This window comes from Lepisma saccharinum, chromosome 3, assembly GCF_977018435.1.
Source record: "Lepisma saccharinum chromosome 3, izLepSacc3.1, whole genome shotgun sequence".
Classification (NCBI taxonomy): Eukaryota; Metazoa; Arthropoda; class Insecta; order Zygentoma; family Lepismatidae; genus Lepisma; species Lepisma saccharinum.
In genome coordinates this window covers 33,496,035-33,518,924 of record NC_139231.1, presented here as the reverse complement: position 1 = coordinate 33,518,924, position 22,890 = coordinate 33,496,035, and the positions used below count along the sequence as shown (strand labels likewise).

Genomic DNA, 22,890 nt, shown 5'->3' with positions numbered 1-22,890 from the left:
AACGGGAGTGTAAGAGAGAGGGGGGGATACATATTTCTTACGTACACAAACATGGTCTTACATTTATACTGCCCACCCTAATCTATCACTTTGGAGCTGCTGCCCACCCGGTCGAAAATTTCTGGCGCCGCCCCTGCCCAAAAGTTCTGTCCCGCACATCCCTAGAAATGGGTCAACTGAAATATTATCATTCCCCGACGAAAAATTTTCAGACCCGTACATCCCGAGTGAGTAAAGAAAGAAGGCAAAATACTTTCAAGGGCATGTCGTCATTCGCGGAAGAGTCGCCAGAGCGCGCACAAGAGGTCAGTTGTATCTATGCTTGTATTCCCTGGATAGTGTCAAGCAGACCGACTTTGGTAAGTACAAGTTATTGCATTTTTCAGTTAACTATAACTGTGATATCGATAAATTTCAATATGTAACGTTTCGATTTGTGCGTAATTTCTGTGGTACGTTTAATTGATACTGTTATACGTAAAGTTATTAGCTTAACGGCGTCAGACTTTCAAATTGACGTAACGTTCACAAGTCTATAATATTGCGCGCGCAGTCTTGCTTGTGATTTGCTTTACATATTAAACTTGTAGGTTATTTCAAAAAGCTGCGTAATGAAAGTTGTTTGTGGTGGGCGTTTTGTTTCCTATTGTTGGTTTTCATAGTTTCACTTCGTTAGCAAGAAATTACATGCACAAGGGGTGTGGCAATTATTCAATAATTACAAAAGTTAACTGCTAAATTTTTCAAGTATCTAATAAATGTCCATTTTTGTCACTTTTACTGTGTGAGATGTTCCAGATGAAACCTCCTCCGAATTCTTTTAAAGTATTAAATTAAATATAATTACGTATATGCTATAGAGCTGATAATATTTAATAGCATGCTCTTATTATGAACATCACCCCATAAGTGCACACGAATTCTTATTAAAGATGCAGACAGTATTCATTTGTGAGCATCAGGTGGAAGTGGAAAATGTTTTTTTTTTTTTTTTTGGGTCGAGCCTTGGTGTTGTCAAGGGGAATGCTTTGGGAAGTTTTTGCTAACTGGGTGTGGGGATATCATCACCTTGCATACCCGTCACCTCTAGTGCTGTTTGTGAGGAATGTATTATTAAAACGGTAACGGTTCCGAACCCCTCTCAGATTTTCTTCATATTTGACATACTCACTAATTGAGGCCTCCTAATCACGAATCTGAAGTTAAAATTTGTCTGTCAAGTCTAGAAATTGCGAACCTTTGATGCTAGCCTCACAAGCCATTGGCACGTGGTTAGGTTAGTTTCGGTTAGGTTAGGCAAACATAGTTGAAATTTGGTGTCGTGGTAGTATCAGGATCTAGAAATTGGAAATAATTGCGAACCATTGATGCTAGCCCTACGAACCATTGGTGCTAGCCCGACGAACCATGGACGGCAAGGTAAGGTTAGGTTCTGTTAGGTTAAGGAAACCTAGTTAAAATTGTTTTTTAAAATTAGATTTTTTTTGGGTTCGAAAACCCCACGGACCATGCATGTCAAGGTGAGATTCTTTTAGGTTAGGAAAACAGTTAAAATTGTTTTTTAAAATTAGAGAAATATTTTTTTTCGGGTTCAAAAACCCCACGAACCATGCACGGCAAGGTTAGGCGAACAGTTAAAATACAGTTTTTTAAAGTTGGAAATATTGAAGATAATTTATTTTTTGGGACATTCCAATTCATTCACAATTCCATGGTGAATTACAGTGAATTCTACTGGATCTTCAACGCTGTGCAATTTCACCACGCATCCTGTGCACGTCATGTTGTCGCAAGTTCGTAATCAGAAATAATGAACAGTAACGCACGTTTATTTACGTTCTACAGGGTGGCTCAAAAAGTCACTTAACACCCTCTGTACAAGGCCACTGCAGCACGCAACGTGGTGATGATCAATCCTTGCCACGCCAAGGGGGAACAACATTGACGCCACCCGTACGGTCGGCGGCCATCTTGAATTCAACTTCAGAATTTTAAATGGGAATGGGATGATATATATCAAATCAGGCTAGAATTTCACGAGAAATGCAATGGTGAAGGTTTTTTTTATGTATCTTTAACCAGTAAAAAGTTATGACTGAATTATTGTACCAATTTTCTCCTTTTCGAGGTGTTAGATAAATATATCTCCGATGCACAATTGCCGTTGCTTGTATTTGCTTCCTCTATGTGAACCGAATGTTGTGTATGTTTGATGACATAACCCCCTGCCAGTGTTTCCAACCACGCCATGATTTTCTGATATTGAATTCCACTACAAGCTCTTTTTTTATAACTATGGTTACCGAACCTAACCTTACCGTGAATGGTTTGTAGGGCATTTGTAGTTAAGAAGGTGGGAAACATTGAATTCCACAATGCTACTTAAGCTGTGCCTGCCATATTGTGTGTTACGGAAGCGAAAAAGGAAGAACAATAATTACTGTTAATATCAAAAAATTAAATTATTTTCGCGAAAAAAGCTAAATTCCACCGTAAAGAATGTTTAGCAATGTATGAATGTTAAAAATGACTAAATAAAGGAGTGAGAGGTGTTACCCCAAGATCAGACTGGTAATGAATATATTTTTGTTTTAATTTCCTTGTGGTTATCAACTTTAACTAATTTGGACAAATAAGTTATTCTTCTCAGTTCTTACTTACTTACTTCCATGTTGCTACAGCCCAGGATGGTCCTTGGCTTTTCTCAAGAGATTCTGCCATTCATCTGATTTGGCAGTTACAGCTTTCCAGTTCCCGACACGTAGCTCTTGCATCATCATCTTCAACTTGCTCCTCCAATCTCAATTTTGGTATTCCTTTAGGTCGGCTACCTCCAGGTTCTGAAAGAAGCAAGTTTCTTCCTGGATCGTGTTCATTGAGACACATAACATGCCCTGCCCACCTTAGTCTACTTAATTTTATAAATTTAAAGTCATCTTGGTACAGCTGATTCGGTTTGCCACCCTGATGTAAGGGTGTGTAGGTTTGATGTAGGATTTTCCCCTCAAAATAGCCTGTGATTCATCCTATTTTGTGAAGGAATTCTGCCTGATTTGACAAAGAGAGTGAATGGATGAAGAATTTGTCAAGATTGTTGAAGTTTTGCCAACTAGATGAAAATAGTAGGATGTTGCCAGGAAAGGACTATTTAAGTTGAACATCCAATTTAAAAACTAGAATTCTTATTATAAAATTGTCTTTTGTAAGTTCTGTTTTCTTTGCCCAATGTGATACATCTTGACTGGTCCCTCTGGCACCCACAGTGCTTGTGATTATCACCAAAATGTAAACTTGATGATGGACGGATCAAAGTTTAATATGAACTGTAAGGATTTGCTTGAAATCATTACTTGCAAGAGAGTTATGCATGCATGATGAATAAGTGTTTAAATTGTCCTGTTCCTGGTGTTGATATGAATATGGAACGTCTGTGAGGAGAAATGCATCAACTCACTGATCACAATGAAACTTCCCACAAACAATCGGTAAGCACTGACCGCTCCAGCATGGCAGATGTTGTTTAGACTATTGATGAATTTGTTGAAACACTGAAAGTAGAAAATAATTAGTCTTGAGGAAACATCACAACTTATCTAATTTTCAACCACAAACTTTAATAGAGAACCAAAAGAAACTAAGTGAAGCAGTGTGTTTAGTTTTGGTGGACTTTGCAAAGAATTATACTTTCATTGTGCAAGATGAGTTTCAAGGTGCTCGCTGGTCAAAGGATCAGTGCACATCCCATCCATTTGTTTGTTACTTCAAGAGCAATGAAAATATCAAAAGTGCAAGCATATGTGTTGTATGCAATTATTTGGACCACAACACAGTGTCATTCTATTGTTTTCAAAAACATCTGATGGAATATATCTAAGAAAATTTCCCTACATTAAACAAAGTAAGTGTACTCCGGTGATGGTGCTACAGGTGATTACAGAAATAGAAAGAATTTTGTTAATCTGTGCCATCATAAAGGGATTTTGGTTTCGATGCTGAGTGAAATTTTTTTAATTCTGTACATGGTAAAAATGCATGCGATGGCATTGGTAGCATCACAAAGAGAGAGACAGCCAGAGCAAGCCCTCAGCGGCCTTATTCAAACCAAATCCTTACACCTCAAGCACTGCTCACACAATATTTGAGGGGTGGAATATATTTATGTATCCACAGTATATTTATGTATCCAGGTTGTAGAGTGAAATTTTCTTAAAACAAGGGTTTGAAAGTTGTATTGAAATATCTCACACAAGACAGAAACATAGGTTTGTTCTTTGAGCAAATCAGAGATACGGTTTCTACAAAACATCTACAGCTGCAGATTATGATTACGTTGCTCCATCTGGATCACTTTGCTCCTGAAAAAAATATTTCAATACAGGAGAGTATATAGCTTATGTAGTATATGTCTAGAATGGTAGCTAGGAGATTATGTGAAGGTGCAGTTTTTAAAGGCCCAAGGGTTTCATTCAAAAATACACTTGAATAGACATGGGTTCCAGTAAATAAAATGTTGAGGAAGCTCACAGTTGTGGAGCTGACAACACCAACTGGACGTGGGTATCAATTAAATCAAACCCTTTGCAATAAGATTTCGCAGATGTTAAATTGTCATACTGAACGGCGCTAACGTCTTGTGAGAGAGGCAGTGTGTTCATCGAGTGTACCAACTTTACGTTTGAGACAATTTCCTATATACTATCGACAACAGCCAACTTCAATCTCTGACGTGTTGTCATGCACTTGTCATCTGAGTTGCGTTAACAAATCTTGATGTTCCTGAAGGGCTTGATTTGTGGTATTTATGGTCTCCGAAGTACAGTAAGTTCATCAGGAATGCATTGAACAGTTTCAACAATATTTGCAGAGTCTGGTTCCTAAAATGTCTTTGCTACTCCCTTTTGATAGTCTTCATGTCTTGCGTAATAGGTGGAGTACTGCCAGCGTTGCTGTCATGCTTTCAACACGAGTGGCTTGGTTCGATATCGCAGTTACAGCTTCTTGCGGTTGTGTTTGGCTTGGATTTCCGTGAAATCTCAAGGTTGCGTTTCATGTCATCGACGAGTGGTGAAAATTCGGTGAAATTTGTTTCGAGTTTGTTCTCCAATGCATGGATTTGCTTCTGAGGCATGCCAAGCTTATCTAGATGCTAACAATGCGGATGTTCGTTGTTTAAGTCTGCCGAAGGCCATGTATAAGCGCATCTATGATCGCGATTTAGTTATTAGCAGTACGTCACCGGCTACAACTTTATGTTCGGTAGAGGAAGGAAGGTTATTGATGGCGCCTCCAGCGTCTGCAACTTGCTTGAAACTTCGTGTATACTGTGCAAAAGTTCTGTGTGGAATTGCTCTTTTATGGTGTCTGAACAACCATGTTTTGCTGAAAAGCATACAATGCTTTGTCAAAATATATACGACAGTGTTTACTCTTGCAAAAGCAGTCAGGGGCAGACTATCCGGCAACCCTGTTATGCATAGTGCCATGCAGCTCTGTTAAGTTTATCTGGATGCTAGTTGCATGGTCCTGCAACTCTTGCTTTAAGAGCTCGACGTTTTGTATCTGGTCTTCCTGCAACTTAAAACTGTTGGCAATGCTCTGGGTTACATCTAGCAGACTGTAGACATGGTTTTGCAAGTGTTTTGAGTTTAGCGTGGATTTTGAGGACGAAGTCTTATAGTTGTACTTTGAAGTGAGCTATCCCCGTTCGATGGCTCGTGCTCAGGAATCTTTGTATAGTTTGTAGGTTGCTCTGGAGTCTTTCGTAGTCTGAATAGTTCAGAATCGGCGTTGTGATGGTTGTTGTGAGCAAAAATGTAGACACAATTTCACTCATTTATATAATTACGCTCGTGATAGGAAAAGTTATAAAATATTGAGGGAGCCCACAGGAGAGCTCGGCTCTCAGGAGCGTCAAAGTGTACTCAACATGCATTGTATACTACTGTAATTCCCCTAGCTTCCAACACATCAAACTTTATTCTGTACATACTGGCACTGATAAAGTGAAGCACACCTCATGTGACTGACACCATAATTCAAAATGTACCATTGATGGGCGTTTTATAAAAGTTGTCCGTGGTGTTGCTCGTTCTGCCTCCTAAAGAATGGCAATTAAGTGCATGCTGACAAAGCCACGGAGGGAGTCATGAAACTTATGCAGAGAAATTATCAGTAAATTTGGATTCATGAGAAATTTGCATTCATGGTGGTATTGGCGTAAGTATCCAAACTACGATCCTTCAAACCGAACACATTCCTTGCAGCTGGTAATCAGCGATTAGCATCCAGTACCATCGCAGGATGCCACATACACTGATTTTTTAATATAGCTAAAGCACGTCACACCATATCCCCTATCCATTTAGACTAATCAGATCAAGTTTTAGTATGGTTATTATTTTAGGAATTTCAAGGAATCTGAGTATGCGATTCCATCATTGCAATTGAGTATTGAGTCAATAATTTTTTAGAGTAATTTCCCCCTCCCATAACCAGCTCCACATCCTCTATGACCGTGATGCCATGCATGACGTCAACCTTCCTGGGACTCGAGCATCCTTTACACCAGTAGTTTCCAACATCAAAAGGTCCGAGGGCCAAAATTATATCCAGCAGTTGATTGGCGGGCCGAATTTTTTTGTGTGGTGGGGGGTTAAAAATTACAAAAATTGTAAGTACTGAACTGAAAATGTACTTTCGCATGACCTAAATTTCTAAAATGAGGCAATAAAAACAATGGAATCACAAATCAAAATTGTATAATTACAATTTATTTCACAAAAACTCAATACTTATGGATGAATTGAAAGAAATTAAAAACACACCATACAAATAAGAATCCATCATAGTAAGTGTTGAGTGTGAAAATTGAGGCCGATCTGCTTCTTTTATTAAAGTTGGAATGTCCACTTCAATTTCTGTATTTGAAAGTCTCAGAAGGTGAAGCAGTGAAGAATCGGCTTCTGTAGCGGTTCTTGATGAACTACTTCTTCTTATGGCGCTACAGTCCACTGATGAACCTTGGCCTCCTCTGTGATTTGTCTCCATCTATCTCTACCTTTTGCCACAACTTTCCAATTTCTATACTGGAGCTTCCGAACATCCTCATCCACTCCATCCACCCATCTTAATTTAGGCCTTCCTCGCTTCCTTTGTCCACCTGGGCTATCCAACATCACTCTCTTTGCAGGGTCACTATCACTCATGCGTATCACATGACCTGCCCATCTTAATCTAGCCGCCTTTATTACACCAATAACTGTTGGTTCTTGATATAAGTCGTAGAGCTCCTTATTAAATCGCTTTCTCCATTTTCCATTCTCACATACTGGTCCCAATATTCTTCGTAATAGGCTATCTTTCTTTCAAAGGTCTCTGATTCATTTCAATTCATCTTTCCTTGAATTGGTCCAAGTTTCCGCAGCATAGGTCAATACAGGTCTTATCAGTGTCTTGTAAAGTGTTAACTTAGTTGTTCTGGACAATATGGTGCTCTTAAAATGTGTCTGTAGTCCATAATAAGCCCTATTCGCTGCTATAAGTCGTGCCTTTACTTCCTCCTGTGAATCATTTTCATATGTCACAACAGAACCCAGGTAGATAAAGGCATCCACTCTATCAAAGGTATAATTAGCCATTGTTATGGTCGGTGATGGATTATATCCGTGTGCTTTGCCTGCTGCCATGTACTTAGTCTTCCCTTCATTCACCACCAATCCCATCTTCTTTCCTTCCCTTTCTATGGCCAAAAATGCCTCTTCTACTGCATGTAGAGATCTTCCTACTATGTCCACATCATCTGCATATGCAAGTATCTGGATTGACTTATAATATATGGTACCCCTAATTTGCACCCGAGCTTCCCTTATAACCTTCTCTAAGGCAATGTTAAACAACAAACAGGACAGCACATCGCCTTGTCTTAGTCCATTTTCTATTTCAACAGGTTCTGAGAGTTGTCCTCCTACTCTTACTATTGGAGCCCTCCATAGTTATCCTCACCATTCTTATTAATCCTATTGGAATTCCAAGATCTTTCATTGCCAGATATAGTTGGGTCCTGTTTATACTATCGTATGCAGATTTAAAATCAAGAAATAGATGGTGCGTTCCTATCCCAAACTCCAGAGTTTTCTCCAGTATTTGCCTTAAGGTGAATATCTGGTTAATTGTAGATTTTCCTGGCCTGAACCCACATTGATATGGTCCAATGCACTTTTCTACATATGGTAGAAGTCTTTTATATATAATTCTTGCAAATACTTTATATGCAACGTTCAACAATGTAATTCCACGATAGTTTGCACACTCCATCATGTCCCCTTTCTTGTGGATATGTACTATGATACCCGTCCTCCATTCACTTGGCATCTGTCCCTTTTTCCAGATTATGTTTATTATTTCCTTCAAGCCTCTAATGACACTCTCGCCTCCATGCTTAAGCACCTCTGCTTGCAAGTTATCTATACCAGGTGCTTTACTATTTTTCAATATCTTGTCTGCCTCCCACACTTCATCTAACTTTGGACTTTCTATGCCCTCTTCTCCTTCCTCTTCTTCATTTAATCCTTCTTCCAGCATATCTGCACTGCCATTCAATACATCATTAAAATGCCTTCTCCACCTTTCTAAAATTTCACTACTGTCACTAATTATATCGCCTGTTTCATTTCTACAGACTGTTGTCCTTGGTTTAAAAACATCTTTTGTATTATTTACCAGCTTATACATCTGTCTTACATTCTTCTGCTCATGCAGGCTTTCCAACTGCTTCATCTCTTGCTTCATCCATTCCCTTTTTTTTTTTCCTATGGACTTTCTTCTCAATCCTTCTTTTCTCTTGATATTCATCCCTAGCTCTCCTTGTTGCACTTCTTTGCTGCATCCTCTTATATACATCATTATTTTCTTTGGTTACATTTTGACATTCCTCATCGAACCACGTTTCTTTCTTTACTAGCTTTTGTGTTTCAAGTATTTCCTTTGCTACATTACTGATCCTCAGTTTATATCTATCCCACCTCTCATCTACATTTTCCACTTCTGCCGGTTTCATCCCGACGAATCCCTCTTGTAGTTTACTTCTGTACCTCTCAACCACCGTTGGATTTCTTAACTGCGTGACATTAAATTTAATCAGGCTAGTCGCCTTCATTTTTCGGCTATTAGATATTCTTGCTCTAATCCTTCCCATAATCAAATAATGGTCGGAATCGATATTAGCCCCTCTCTAACATCAATGATATCTGATCTATGTCTACAATCTATCAGCATGCGGTCAATTTGATTGCAAGTTTTTCCATCCGGGGCTCTCCATGTTATTTTATGAATATCCTTGTGCTGGAACAGAGTTGTTGTTATTACTTGATTCCGAGATGCTGCAAACATTATTAGCCTCATATCGTTGTTATTTGTTACTTTATGCATACTTTGTTTACCAATTGTTGGTTGATACACGTCTTCAATGCATATCTGGGCATTAAAGTCTCCAATTACTATTTTTATGTCATTTTTTGGGCAATCATCAAATGCTTTCTCTAACGCATCATAGAAATCTTCTTTTACATCATCTGTGGATACTTCCGTGGGTGCATGTGCATTGATTATACTGTAATTAAAGAACTCTCCTTTAACTCTTAATGTCGATAATCTTGAACTTATAGCTTTAAATCCTATCACTAGATGTTTTAGTTGTTTATGTATTATAAACCCAGTTCCTAGCATAAGCAGCCTTTCATCACAGCTATAGAAGACAGTTGCTTCTCTCTTTTCCAAAACTCCTTTTCCGATCCAACGTACTTCTTGCAATGCCACTATCGCAGGCTTATAATTATTTAGTTGATCCAGCAACATCCTCAATGCACCTGCCCTATACAAAGATAGCACATTCCAGCTCCCTACATATAGATCCCTTCCCTTTCCACAATTCGCTTGTCCATTGTTCACGCCAGTCCGTCGTCGGTAGATCTGTCCGGCTACATTTCTTTGAGGTCTCGTAACGTGGTTCCTTTTGTGGGATGGGGTTGTCGGCCCCACGCCCAACCCCCATTCTTGGAGGACCAGGATTTGTTTAGGGTTTACTCCCGTAGGGCAGCTGGCTTCACTATGCCTTACGAGTCTGCCCCACCCTTGGTTTTCTGTCAGGGTATCCTTCCCTTAGCCTTTGGGGATCCCTCCCCTCCCTGCAAGGCAGCAGGGGCTGAGCTTAGTTAGTGGCGGCTCTCCTCGCCACATCACAGGATTTTCATCGGAGCCTTGCAGTATTTACCGAGATGAAGTTGCCACTCCACATCTCACTGCCTCCTCCAATCCTGCTGCTGCTTGTCCGCGACTGTTTCCAGCTAGCCAACATATCTGCTGGCCGTTCCCCTATCCGCAACCTGGGGACGCGCCTGGTGGCATACAGCTCTGCCTCTGGGAAGATAACCCAGCCCAGGCTTGATGAACTTCATTGAAGAAAAAAACACTTTCACACATGTATGCACTGCTGAACATAGATGTCATTCTTTGCCAAAAAGTACGAAGGTTTGGAAAGCGTTCCTTTGAAAGGTATTTGAAAATCTCTGGTCCCATTTCTTGCCTAGTTTGAAGGAACACATCGCCTTGCAAATCACACAATTCAAGTTGGAGAGAAGCTTCCTGTTCTTCGATATTAACGCCAAGAGGATAGCTAAATAGCTGGATGCTGCTTTTAAGTTCATCAAAATCTTTAATTCTGGAGTAAAACTCATCTATTATTTCTTTAATATTTGCACTGAATTGAGAAAAGTCCAGTGTCTCTTCATCTTCTGCTAGCAGCCGACAGCTTGGAAAATGGACCAGGTCATTCCTCTTCAAAGTAACGTTGGAAATCTTCAGTTGATTACGAAACCCATTTATGTTTCCCTTAAATCTGACACCAGCTGGTTTCTTCCCTGCAGTTTCAAGTTCAGTTCGTTCAGATGACCTGTGATATCTGTTATAAACGCCAGTTGTTTAAGGAAGTCCATACTCTGAAATTGTTCCAGTTGTCTTGCGTCCGATGAGGCAAACTGTTCAAGGAACGCATGGATTTCATTCCTTACTGCAAGAAATCTCTGAAGGCATTTTGCTACGCTCAACCACCTCACATGCTTAAAAAGGACTAAGTCGTCATATTCTGCCTCCTTATCCTCCAAAAACTCACGTAACTTTCTATGTAGAAGGGCTCTCTTCCCCCCTCGAATCTCGTTTATTATTTGTATAACTGTGTTAAGTACTTAATTTAGTTTCACTGATTTCCCACACAAATCCAGATTTTTCTCCTGTCATCGATTTTGCTCCATCTGTTACAATGTATGAACGATCACTTATCAAAACCTCCATTCTTATCTACCGAGTTTTTCTTACCGCATCATATATGTAGTGGTTTTCCCTTTAGTGGTTCCATGAAGAGAGCAGAGAATTTTTCGTTTGTTGAAAAATCATCCTGCGTTATACGTATAAATATAAAGAGCTGACTCACATCTGTTTGATCTGTACTTCCATCCAGACACAACGAAAAATAGGAACTACTTTTAACCATGTTATACATTTTTCTGTTACTTGTTCTCCCATATCCATAACCCGTGTTTGTACAGTCTGGTTAGAAAGTGACACTGATTCAAATTTGCTAGCAACGCTAGCGTCCCCGAAAGCCTTTGCCATTTCAATTGCGCACATTTTCACTCAGAAAAAGGTCTCTTTGCCTTAGCAAGTTCAAGTGAAACTGCATAAGAAGCATGCAGAGCTGACGTCTGCCCCTTTGTAATACTGATAAACATACCTGTCTGCTGTTTGACTTTCTTCTTCAGGACCACAATTAGCAAATCCCTAGACTCTTCTTCATTTTCCGTATCTTACTTCATGCTTAGTTGAATAATGTCTCTTCACGTTATATTCCTTGAGCACTGATATAATTTGCAAACACACTAAACACTGCAGCTTTCCAGTGTTGTTTTTAACAAGGTAGTCTTTTTCCCAACGTTCTTGATAGGTTCTATTTTTCAATCTTACGTTTTTTGGAGATATTGCTCATTTCTATATTTGCACAAACTTGAACAATCAGTCACAGTACAATCCGAGTTGGAACACTGGAAATCTCTTCGTGCGTAGTAAAACATATCTCTATAGCGCCGCTCTACAGTTTGTTTCTAAACACAAAGAGTGAAGCGTTCGCGGAAGCGGGCGAGTTCATTCCGCATAGCGAAGGGGAGGAATGCATGGCGTGAAGAGAAATTTATGTCACTTTAGATTCTTGTGATGATCATTATTGACTGCAAAATCAATTCTGCCTGTGATATCGTCTTTCTTCACAAAGCTTCCGTTTCTTCAGTAAAAATAGGACGTATTTTAATAAAAATACAGAAAATTAATGTATTTTGCAAACTGGCTTCGCGGGCCGCCAGTTGGAAACCCCTGCTTTACGCGACAGCGCTCCAAGAGAAACTTGTCGCAACTTTCAGCTGGCCACAGAAAGGTCATGGCGCTTCACCACTGTCCCTTCCATTTTCTATGAAGAAGGGGAGGGACGTTGGTTCCCACACAAACTTGGTCACGAGGACATTTGTCGTTATGCGATTGAAACGTTCGTGCCACACTCGGACCACCCGCTTCCTGGTCCAATCAGCTTTTTGACTCATGCGATCGTGTCCGCAAAACACCAGGCGGCAGCTGCGCAACGCATGCGCATGGGCTTCCACAAAGGAAATAGGAGTGTCCCGCAAGACAAGTGAAGGGAAAGGGTAGCGATCGAAAACGGTAGGGACCGGACGGGGAATGGTACCTGCCAAGGAGACAGCAAATGCGTACTATTCCTATCTGTAAATGCACTTTTGCTTGGCAATAAACCTCCTGTGCCCGTAGTTTGCTGTGTTTGTGCTGCTGGCGCACGACCTCTGTGTGACATCCCCTCGGTGCTGCTACGGGGAATCCCTCGTCCCGCATTTGCTGTCTCCTTGGCATGTACCATTCCCCGTCCGGTCCTCTTTCTCTTTTGTTGCACCGTGCTTTGTTCTTGCTGCGGTATCTCCCCAGGCGCTGCACCGCCAGCGCCGCCATTTCTGCCCCGAACCATGTACGCGTCTGTTGCCTGTCGAGTGTCACGGACCACTTTGCTTGCATTCTCGGTGTGTTTCTTCGTCCTACGTCGTCCTCCCGTGGTTCTGCAACCCCGCACTACTTTTCTCGACTGCACTGCTTCAGTCATGGTGTTTGTTTCCCGCTGTGCAATTGTTACTTCATGCTTCAATGCTTCCTTTGTCCCTACCGTTTTCGATCGCTACCCTTCACTTGTCTTGCGGGACACTCCTATTTCCTTTGTGGAACCCCATGCGCATGCGTTGCGCAGCTGCCGCCTGGTGTTTTGCGGATCGGCGACTTTGGTGTTGCTTTTGACTTCTTTTGTTCCGCCTTTGTATCTTCACTGTTACTGGCTGTACAGCGGTGTGAAGTTCATTTTCACACGTTTTCGGCGTTGTCTAGCTCCTCACGGAGGCATCTCGACAAAGTGGAAGGGGCACTTTCGTCTCTATTTCATGGGAGGTATCTGTGGTTTTCGTTTGTACCCTACCTTTAGAATCACCCTGTATATGCAGTATTCGAGCAAGATCTCAAAGAAATTGAAATATTTTTGTAAGTTTAATTTAATTTTTATATTTAGAAGGCTTTAATTAAAAGTAAGTAGGAAAAACTCAAATACCCGCTAGAAAGACAAAATTGGAATTTGCAGTTCGATTATCTGCTGCTCGCGCAGTTCAACGAGCCTGTTTGGCATGATGGCACCACTGACCTTCAATTGACCAGTGTTCGGTACTTTTTGAACCGAACGCCGTGCATTTTCTCCCGTTATTTCAAGTAGAAGTTGGCTGTGATGCTCTGGCCATCCATGAGTATCGGGCGCTCATAGTTCCATCCCATAACAAGATGCTTTTATATTCGAATGTAGTATTTCTGTCCGATTCTCGAATTTGGTTGTGGTCGTGTGCTACTGGTACACAAACAGGCAGGCGCTTGGTATGTCTGCGTAAGCCATACATATTAAAGGAATTCCGATATTTGCGGAAATTACATATACCTTACATATACAACAGTGTTAAACAAGACGATAATCTGGAACAGTCAAATCTTGGCCTCTTCTCGAATTTACATACTTCTGTATTGTTCTTAGCTTCATCTTAACCATCTTGAATTCTGTCATTCGCCTTAAGCTCAAGATGAGTAATGTATACGACCATTCTTTGTAAGAATTAATTTAAAAAGTTTATGGAGTTTGGAAATGTGCAAGAAGGCAAAAGGTTGGATATTTACTTTCTTTGTAGTTCGCTTTCGCTTAGATATTCTCAAACGTTTAATAGCTAGTTTAGTTATTAAACGTTTGAGAATATCTAGATAACAGCGAGAGCAAACTATACGAACATTTACGTCAATACTCTAGAATAAATTCAAAGCGTAAGTAATTTTTCATATTTTGGAATATCAGCGGTTTTTCTAATGAAGAGGAAAATTTGAAAAATTCGCCCTTACGGCTGCCAAAGGTCTAGTCGAGCCTTAACGCTTGTCTACCAAGAAAAAGTAAGCTGTCCTTGCCCCTCCAGTTTTGGCAACCAATCACCGCTGTTGCTGGGATCTATGAATAACGACAGATGAAGTCACCACCTGATCTAGGTTCTAATATGGGAATTTACCTGCTGATTCATAAATACCATATATCACTGTGAATGAAATAGTGCTGTCATAAATACCATATATGACTAAAGGAAGTAGTGCTGACTTTGGACTTGAGCTGTGGTGCTGCTCAGCATAGTGCGAAGATTTACTATGCAGCAGAGTCAGCGTAAAAATAGCTTCGCACAGTTAACCATTGAGATTAGAGCGAAGACTAGACGCTCACATGAAACTGAAGGTAAAGTACTTCTTGATCGAATTGATGTTAGCTGGAGACAGGTATCAGCTGGAACTTGTTCAAAAGTAACGAATTATATATTTGCCACTCACTCGTATTGACCTGTTGCCAGCCATCGATAATAAATAATGCGGACTTTTGATCGTCATTGTTACTTACTATATATGCAATAGAACAACGGTAGAAAATCTATATTTGACAATTCCACCTCAATCTCCGCTCCTCCCACACTTTGTTTTTTCCGGTTACCACATTGTTGTAGCCTAAATTTTCAAATAGGCAAGGAATCAATAGTAATGTTGCCAGTATGGAGAAGATAGGGAATAATATTTGGAATTGCAAAACAAACCCAGATATATTCATAACAACAATGGATTTAATTCAAAATTACGATTTTTCTCTTAGTTTCCTCTTGTGAAGACACAAGCACACACAGCAGCAGCGTAACTTTGAGCTTAAAGTTGTGAGGGAGCGAGCAGCAAAACATGAACCTGAGGTCCCAGGAGATTAACGATTTATGAATAACTTCTAAATTTAATAAAAAAAATGTGGGGGAGTGGCCCCTTCCAAGTTATACCTACAAACATGCACTCTCTTATAGATGTCTGCAAATACGATTTATTACCCTCCCCTTCACTCCCAAAGCAGGGGTCTTGAACCAACCGGACCCTCTGTTCCGAAGGGAAAGTTTTTCACCTCCCATCAAAACTTGGAAGTCTGAAATGTATGTGGCGAACCTAACTTTAGTTATTATCATTATTATAATTTTAGTCACATGGTTTATCTTGATTGCTTGTCTATGCTTTTACAGTTCCATTAAAAATTTAAATAATCGTAATTTCTACAAAATTACAATATTAGGAATATTTATTATTATTATTTCAATTTGCAAATTCGATTTTATACATTGACGCTGGAAATGAAGTGAAGGGCTGGAGTGTAAAACATGGTAAGTGACATTTCAGTAATTTTTGAGTTGCAAAGTAAAATGTGCCATCCTTCAATTTTCGAGTGAAATTGCTATGTCATACAATTTGCATTGAACTCAGTGAAGCCTCCTGAAATTGGTAAACACAACACGAAAACAATTTATCTACTGTATAGCTTCAAATAACCTTTTTTCATAACAGTAGGTATCCTTTATTTTTATGGATTTAGCCTCAGTTGTATTATACAGTGTGTCCGAAAAGTCATGCAACCCGGTGTTTACGACCGTATAACGGAATAGCGAAACTGAATGAGAAGAAACTCTTTCTGCCAAGATAATGCCCTGAGAGAGAGAAACATTTGTAAGAACATGCATGTTTTAATAACAAATAAGCAAAGCGTTCCCAAAGGCGGAATTTTTTTTGTTGTAAATCTTGTGTATTGATGCACACAACTCACTGAGGTAAATTATTGCAACATTTCACAGTACCAACGAACAATTTGGATGGCCATCTATTGAATTTGGCAGAAAAAGAACTTGGACGAAGTTTCAAAAACATTGCACAAGGGAATAAATGGGCTGTTCCAAAAATCGATGTTTTCACAATATTACGAGGGACACTGGCAACACTGTTGCTGTCACGTGTCACTAACAGACGTGTTTACATACACCTTGCAACCCTGAAATGTGGGTATCCGTACAAATTAAAGCAAATGTTCGTAGTGTCCACACCTTTTTCTTAGATACATAAGTTGGATCGCTTGATCATGTTCTCAGATACCTTCCTGAGGGTTGCAGCACCGATATTATCAATTTCCTGTGTAATGTTTCGTTTCAGCTCCTCCAATGTTCTGGGTCTCGTTTGGTATATTTTCCCCTTTAAGTAACCCCACAGAAAAAATCTGCAGATGTTAAATCGGGCGAGCGACTGGGCCATAAATCCTTGGATAGTAGACGATCACCAAGAAATTCTCTCAGTATACGAAGAGATTCATTAGATGTATGACAAGTTGCTCCATCTTGTTGTAGCCAAGCATCACGTTCGTCTTCTTCCACGAAAGCAATGAATTGCATTGAGTTCCCCGTACACAGCGGTATCTACTGTGTTCTCAAAGAATAACGGTCCCACAATACGACGTCGCGATATTCCACACCATACACCGATTTTCGGAGAGTGCAAGGGTAGTTCATGCAACTGATGTGGGTTTTCTGTCGCCCAATGCCTGGAATTTTGGCTTTTCAATTCATGAACAACACGAACTCTATACGGGTAAAATTTCAATTTCCATATAGCCTTGTGAGCAGTTGGCTTGCGTAAGTCCAATTCTGAGGCGAGCTTCCGAACAGACTTTTGTGGCGACGTCACCGTTCTTTGTTCAACACGCTGCAGAACACCAGTTCCTAACACAGAAGGGCGCTCTGAACGTTGCCTGTCATCTACTGACCCAGTTTGGCGAAACCTTTGCACAAAACGAACAATTGACGACTTATATGGAGAGGAAGTAGTCTGAAACTTGACACTAAATGCTTCTCTTACTCCAGGATATGACGATGTTCGGATATGTTATTTAACAATAAACACTCTTTCCTGTGTAGAATATGGCATTTTGAAAACACACACACGTCGTCAGCATAAGTAGACACAATCTGGAATGCCGTACGCGGCAAACAACAACCACTTAAGGCACAGAAAACATAACAATTGATACACGTTCTTCTGTACCCACATTTCAGGTTTGCAAGGTGTATGTAATTTATTGCATATGTTCGAGAATAACCAACTTTTTCCTTTGTCGTCTGCTAGTGACACGTGACAGCAACAGTGTTGCCAGTGTCCCTCGTAATATTGTGAAAACATCGATTTTTGGAACAGCCCATTTATTCCCTTGTGCAATGTTTTTGAAACTTCGTCAAAGTTCTTTTTCTGTCAAATTCAATAGATGGCCATTCAAATTGTTCGTTGGTATTGTGAAATGTTGCAATAATTTACCTCGGTGAGTTCTGTGCATCAGTACACACGATTTACAAAAATCAAATTTCCGCCTTTGGCAACACTTTGCTTATTTGTTATTAAAACATGCTTGTTCTTACATATGTTGGTCTCTCTAAATTTTCCCAATATACAGGGCATTATCTTGGCAGAAAGCGTTTCTTCTCATTCAGTTTCGCTATTCCGTTATACGGTCGTAAACACCAGGTTGCATGACTTTTCGGACAGTCTGTATTATGACGATTTTTTTGTGGATTTTATGGCGTTCGACGACGTTCCAGTACAATTTTCACCGCAACTCTGTTTTCCCCAGTAGAAGGGAAAATACTTAGCGTCATTTTTTTAGATGTTCTGTCATTTTTAATTATGATTGATGGGTTTTTATGTTAATTATTCAAGCGCCACGTGTCGGGGGTGGGGGAGGAGATGAGTCATCGATGACTCATGCAAACGTGGGAGTTTGGAATTAATGGTTTTCCATTAGTGCACAAAAGATACTATTATGTATCCCGTTTTTACCCTAACCTAACCCTATTGTTGTACTTTATATATGCGTTACAGGCGGATATGAGTCATGGGTGCCTCATGCACACGTGGGAGTTTGGAATTAATGGTTTTCCATTAATGTAAAAAATACACTATTATGGAGTCCGTTTTTACCGTAACCTAACACTATTGTTGTACCGATGATTTATACAGACGTGGAGCTTTGTTTTAAGGGTTTTCCATTAGTGCATAATAGATACCATTATGGTACCCGGTACCGGCCTATTCTAACCCAAGGAACCCCACTTCCGGCCTATTCTAACGCAATTTATGCTTTTTTATACGTGTTACACCCGGATATGAGTCAAGGCTGATTCATGCAGTCGGGGTACTTGAAGTTAATGCGTTTTATTCACTAACGAGGAGACGGTTCCGGCCTATTCTAAGTCAATTGATGTCGTTAAGCAAGGTTTGCAGTCGCCGATGACGTCATGACCGGCCATTTTGACATCGGTGCTGGATCATATTAGGTATAATTAAGGATCTGGATTTATCCGGATTCAACCGGCCCTGAAGGGATCTGTGGTAGAAGATATTATAACACAATATATAGCGTTAGTCTATGTTCGCTTTAAAGTCGAAGAAATTGAACGATGTAGCCTATATGAAAACGAAGTATACGGGCAGAATGCATGTTATTAATAATAATTGCTTTTAAAAAAGGGAAGAATACGTTGACCGCAACTCCCCTCTAGAAGGTCGCGCACGAAATTCGCACCAGAAAAGAAGAATATTTCCCCCATCGTCACCCCAAACCGCGAGCGATCATAGCCCGCTGAGGGTGAGTAAGGGTCTCCATTGTCAGTTCCCGCGGCCCCACTACGGGAACTGTATGGGATAATAATTTGTAGTGGAAGTCATGTGCCGCCAATATTTTAACACGTTTGTATTGATTTTTTGTGGATCCAATTTTATTTTGCGGAAGTAATTTAGGAGGGTTATCTTCCCCCTTTCTTAACATTGTAAAGACTATTTGACCTAAAGCGTATGGGATTTGTCTGAACTAGGAACAATCAGTCCCAGTGTCTACAGATTGAAGCGGTTTCGAACTACTATTTGCCCTTATTTCTAGGTTTCGAACCATGGACCCTTTGATTATTGCCTTATAAACAGCAGGATTCACGTAAAATTGACCAGATTTTGACTCTTAGGGCCAATATGTCACATTTTTCGCGTATTTTTACTCAGAGAACGCTATTTGAACGATTCAATCAAGAGCTTGTATGGCAATTAGGCACTCCAACTGTGTTTCTTCAACTTTAGCTGAAGTTTAGGTTTATTTTTACTAAAATAACACTATTTATACTATTCAGGTAACATTTTTTTTATTAAATTTTGGACTCACAAGGACATTTTTCAACTTTTAACTTATTATTTTAAAAGTTTATTTCCATTTTTACTCAAATAACAATTTAAGCTATTCAGGCAGGGGTGTTTATTACATTTTGGACTTACAAAGAGATTTTTCAACTTTCAACTTATTTACAAGTTTAGGCTTATTTTTTACTCTAATATCACAATTTCTTCTATTCAGGCTACATTTTTTATTGCAGTTTAGACTCGCAAATATAATTTTTTCAGCTTCTTTTATTAATTTTTCTATTTATTGCCTTTTGTATCTTATATTTATTAATTTTTAACTTTGAGTTTTGTTTTTTATTTAAAGAATTTCTCTAATCACTAAGGAAGAAGTCCTTTTAAGTAAAACTTTAGCCACAAACTTTATTATTATTATTATTATTGTTGTTGTTGAATGTTGTTGTTGTTAGGGTTTATTGACTTACACTAAGCTATTTTTGGTTTGCTTCGTAGGAAAGTTTGTTTATTTTAGAGTTTCCTCGGTATTTTCTTACTGTTAGGGTAGGTAAAGTTTCATAAATATATGAGTAGGGTCCCATATATTCTTGTTCTTGCATGTTTTTCATATGATTTGATCAGCACGACTCTCCAAGTGTTTTTACTCTATGTTTCCATTTTATTGAGGCTTAGTGATTCCTAGAGCCACTTTATGCATGAGAGAAAGCTTGAAATTATCGATCTCTGATAACCATCAACCATATGTCAGAGTATTTTCGAGTATATTTTAGGCTTATTATGTTTCACTAGAATATCACTGCTTTCATAATTTTTAAGTATGTTGCGCAGTTATTGTATTTTTTTGCTTTTGCTTACTAGATAAACTGTACGAAATGTTTAATATTTGTACTTTTTTGCATTTATAAGAGGTCAAACTTTTACTGAAACTAAAAATATTGTGTGTCTTAGGACTGAAATCCCTTTACCAAGAGGTGTATAACTGGATGTTTATTAATATTGTTTATTTTCCCCCTTAAATATAACAATATAATGACAAATCACAGGACAAGTCGATGTTAGCAGATGACTACATGGCTCTCAAGTCCATCGGCCAAACTTTTTTTACCATTCTATATAGCCTTATTGTCTTTATTCAGGGTAATTTTCAAGTATTAATGACTTTTTGAAGTGATAGACTTAATATCAGGGGTTATTATTTGTATCTGTTATATCATGCGGCTAATTTTCTAGTATTACTGACATTTTGGAGTGATAGACTTAATATCAGGGGTTATTATTTGTAATCTGGTACAGTTGCAATGCAGCCGTTTTAGGACAGTTCTAGGTTAAAGATTGCAGCTCTCATACAGTATCTCACCAACTGCGATGTAGCCTACATATAGTAATCAGATTTTTGCACGCTCAAAATTTGGCACAGAGCCACCAGCAATCGCGTGAGGTGTACAGACCGGACGTCGTGAGTGATAGTATGGTCAGACGATGGTGCAGACAAGTGAATGTGCACAACCCCATACAGCTGAGTATGCATGGACCCTTTGCATCACTTCAGGTGAGAAATCTTGGACCACTCCCTGAACAGCCCTGGCTTTCAATGTACAGACTTTCACTTCTTTGCTTAACTGAAGAGGTTTCTGGCAGGGCAAGGATTTGACAGCTACACTGCGGTAGAGATGGTTCCAGTCTTTACTGTCAGACACATATACCGTGAACATACAAAATTTAGTGCCATGCTATGACAAATACCAGAACAACGGTGGTGATTATGTCAAAAATTAGGTTAGGATTCACTGTTACTAATGCAACAAATTACAACTGATATTCTTGTATTATTTATACCTAATCGGCAGACTCTTTGATTTTTTTTTTCAAATTGGTGTATTTTTTTATTTTTTACTATACGGTGTTATTTTTCCCAAAATTCACATTTTTATTTTAGCGCATTTTCTTGCAAATGTCTGAAATTATACCTTCATGGTGTTTTTAAACTACTGTTTCAAATTGTAAGTCACATGGCTTACTATTCTTCGTGAGAGTTTGATATCTTGAAAGTTATTTTGTGAAAGTTATTTTCCATACCCCTTTTTAAATTTGAAGGTAAGGATTTTACATAATAGAATTTTCCCCCTATATACTGAAGGGTGCATAATGACTAAGTGGCGACACACCCAAAAATAAAATCAATCAATCTCACGTGACAGATACCGATATATTATGGCACCAAAAATTGGCATTCTCTTTTTTTGACTTGTTAGTGTTAAGTTTCCCAAAATTCGCGTTTTTGTCTTAGAACATTTATCTGCCAAATATACCGAAACTTAATACTCCATTGTGCTTTTAAACTATTATTTTAAATTGTAGGTCACATGGTCTACGTATTTTCGTGACAATTTGATATGTTGGAACAGATTTTTGAGGAAGTAAAGGTAAAGTGCTCCCCTGCACTTCTCCATGAAGGTATATAGGGGGTGTGGAGTTAGGGTTCCACACTTTCTTGATCACGGCCTAAGGTGGGGGTGGTGTGATCAGCACCACGCTCCTGGCTACATTGATCCCTCAAAGTTTTTTCAAGGTACCAGCTTCATTTGATGCTGGGTGGGTGCCGGAGCAATTTGAATAGGTGGAAAACATCCCGGTTCTCCCCTGCAGGGGATCGACCCCGGGTCTCTTGCATAGTAGTCAGATGCCCTAACGACTGAGCTCCATTATTACTCGCTCGACAAATGCCGATGGTGCGCACTTAGCTTGGTAATTCAAAACATATATCGTGCGACAAATACGAAGATTTGGCTCTCGTGTGACGGTAGATACGCTCTCGATCTCCTGTTAGAACCCTGCCACTTTGCTCTGTGATGCAAATGGTTTCGATAGAAGTGGAAAAAATCATGGGAAATACATGATTTAAAGTGGCAGTCGGAATTATTTCATGTACGTATAAGTATAACACTATAGTTTACTCTTGAATAAAATATTGGAAAACATGCATGTTCTATGTACACAAAAATGGCCTAGAAAAGACAAGAATGTTGGATTTCATGGAATTTTTCGTTGTTTTAGGACATTTCTTTTAAAAAGAATGCTAGAAACGCCAACAATTCGCATTTTATGTCAAATTCGCATTATTTCGATATTTCGAACAGGCGAGAAATGTGTCCAGACATCACTGCACATTCCTAAACATATCTTCGCAGCGGTTCCCTACTAATCGGAAAT

The 22,890-nt window shown here is 39.4% G+C and overlaps 1 protein-coding gene across 1 annotated transcript in view; it reads left to right on the top strand.

Annotated features, from left to right (window-relative positions):
• The first annotated feature begins 276 nt into the window (after positions 1-276).
• The window catches only part of LOC145984963 (uncharacterized), a 143,114-nt gene continuing 120,500 nt past the window's right edge, over positions 277-22,890 (top strand). The window contains exon 1 of the mRNA XM_083118407.1: positions 277-359. The gene's annotated coding sequence lies outside the window, so the exon portion shown is untranslated. The remainder of the gene's footprint in view (positions 360-22,890) is intronic.